Source organism: Papio anubis, chromosome 7 (genome assembly GCF_008728515.1).
Source record: "Papio anubis isolate 15944 chromosome 7, Panubis1.0, whole genome shotgun sequence".
Taxonomy (NCBI): domain Eukaryota; kingdom Metazoa; phylum Chordata; class Mammalia; order Primates; family Cercopithecidae; genus Papio; species Papio anubis.
The window spans coordinates 108,335,784-108,338,727 of NC_044982.1; positions in this window are offsets into that span (position 1 = coordinate 108,335,784).

A 2,944-nucleotide genomic window follows, 5' to 3' on the forward strand; every position below is an offset into this window, starting at 1 on the left:
TTGATATGGTTTGGCTCTGTGTCCCCACCCACATCTCATCTTGTAGCTCCCATAATTCCCACATGTTGTGGGAGAGACCCAGTGGGAGATGATTGAATCACGGGAGCTGGTCTTTCCCTTGCTGTTCTTGTGATAGTGAATGGGTCTCACAAGATCCCATGGTTTTAAAAACAGGAGTTACTCTGCACAAGCTCTCTCTTTGCCTGCTGCCAACCATGTATGATGTGACTTGCTCTTCTCGCCTCTCGCCATGATTGTGAGGCCTCCCCAGCCCTGTGGAACTCTAAGTCCAATTAACCTCTTTCTTTTGTAAATTGCCCAGTCTCTGTTATGTATTTGTCAGCAGCATGAAAAGGGACTAATACAATGGTATATACATACAATGGAAACTTATTCAGCCTTAAAAAGGAACAAAATCTATCACATGAATGAACCTTGAGGACATTATGCTAAGTGAATAGGCCAGACGCAAAACGACAAGTACACTTAATGATTCCACATATATGAGATACCTAGAGTGGTCAAATTTATAGAGACAGAAAGTAGAATGGTGGATGCCAGGGGCTTGGGTGATGGGGGAATGGGGAGTTGGTGCTGCTTAGTGGGTACACAGTTTCAGTTTGGGATGATGAAAAAGTTCTAGAGATGGATAGTGGTGATGGTTGCACAACAATGTGAATGCACTTAATGCCCCTGAACTGGCACACCTAAAAAAGGTTTAAAAGGTAGATTGTATGTTATGTATGTCTTACCATACACACATAGAAGAACTGCAGATGAAATGGACCCCTTACTTCACACATCAGGATTCTGAGGCCCAGGTAGTGGTCAAGGCCTCTGGCTGAAAAGGAACAGGGTCAGGAGCAGGTGGGCCTCCTGCACCAGGGCTGGCCCTCTGCCTGGAACCCATCCAGCAGGGCAAGCTCCAGGCAAGTTCCAACGGGAAATGCCTGTGTCTCCTGCTGAAATCCTAGTGGGCAAAGCCTCACGTGGAAGCATTAGAGCTGGACAGAATGAAATGCGGTATTTATTTGCACTTCATTTATTGGCTGCATAACCCTCACACACAGGGGGAGGCGATTTACCCCAATACTTGTTCTCTTTAGTAAAAGCAGCATTTTCTGGGGGAGTTAGACAGTGCCATCCAGTGGTGTTCCAGAACAAATTATGATAACAAAAGCTCTTACTGATACCATTGTATATAACAACTACTTCACATGAATCCTGAAGAATGGGTTGGGACATTCCTCTTTGTAAATGTATATTAAGGAGACACTTAGAGGGCCAGGTGTGGTGGCTCATGCCTGTGATCACAGCACTTTGGGAGGCCGAGGTGGGAGGATCACTTGGGGCCAGGAGTTTGAGACCAGCCTGGGCAACATAGTGAGATTATGAAAAATAAAAAAATTAGCTGGGTGTGATGGCACGTACCTGTGGTCCCAGCTACATGTGAGGCTGGGGCAGGAGGATTGCTTGAGCCCAAGAGTTTGAGCTGCAGTGAACTATGATCGTGCCACTGTGCTTCAGCCTGGGTGACAGAGCAAGACCCTATCTCTTAAAAAAAAAAAAAAAAAAAAATTAAGATTTTCAAGATACATTGTTATGTGATAAAAGTGAATACCAAATAGTTCATGTATATGACTGCCCCCCACTGCTTCCTGCACCTCCTCTACACCCCCAAACTTGGACAAACAGCTGGCCATGGACCAAAACGTTAACAGAGGCACATTTCTGTTGATGAGATTCAATTGCCTCTCTCTCTCTTTTTTTTTTTTTTTCTTTTAAGAGGCAGAGTCTCACTCTGTCACCCAGGCTGGAGTGCGGTGGTGTGATCATAGCTCACTGCAGTTTCGAACTTCGGGGCTCAAGTGATCCTCTGGCCTCAGCCTCCTGAGCAGCTGGGATTACAGGTGTGAGCCACCATGCCTAGCTCTATGAAAATATTTTCATGTCACTGAATACTATTCTATGGCATTATCTTTTATGGTTGCAGAGTAATTCGTTGTTTAAACACAATAATTAAAATCCTATGGCTGAAAACAGATTGTTTGCGAGCTTTCACTATTACTAAGAGTAGAGCAGTAATTATCCCATATAATTCTAGCTCATCTTGATTATTTCCTAAGGCTAAATTCCTAGAAACAATGAGTTACATTAAGTGACTGAACATTGTTAGGATTTTGAGTCAAGGTGTACTTTAGAAAGTTTGTACCTATGTGATATATAAAGTTAGCAGTGTAATTTTAGAGAACTCATTTATCTACACCCTCGCCACCAATGGGTATTATATTTTAAATATTTGTACCAAGTTCATTGTTTAAAATGGAATTTTACTATTTAAATCTGTAGTTATTTGCTATATTTGATTATTTAATTAAATCTATATGATTATTACAGACAACAATCTCTTATGAACAGTCTCTTCGTGTCCTATGCTCTTTCACACAGGGAGTGTCTCAATCATTGGATAACTAAGTATATTTTTACATTATCTATCATATGCTTTGTAATGTTTTACCCCAAATTTGTCATTAGAGTATACTATTTTTAATATGAAAGTTTTATATTTTAAATAAATCAAATCTAAAACTTTATTTCTTTGAGGTTTCAAGATTCATTTTGTCACCAATTATTTTATTAATCTGTTATTAATTCTAAATCATCTTTCAGTTGTTTCTCTTGGGTGTTACTGCATGAGATATACATATCTCATTTTTTTCCTTTTTTAAAACCATTTTATTTTATTTTACTTTATTTATTTTTTGAGACAGGGTCAGCCTCTGTCACCCAAGCTGGAGTGCAGTGGTGCAATTTTGGCTCACTGCAACCTCCCAGGTTCAAGACATCCTCCCAAGTAGCTGGAATTACAGGCATGTGCCACCATGCCCAGATAAATTTTTCTTGTCTTAATACATGGCTATAACTTCTGGAATTACATGAACCA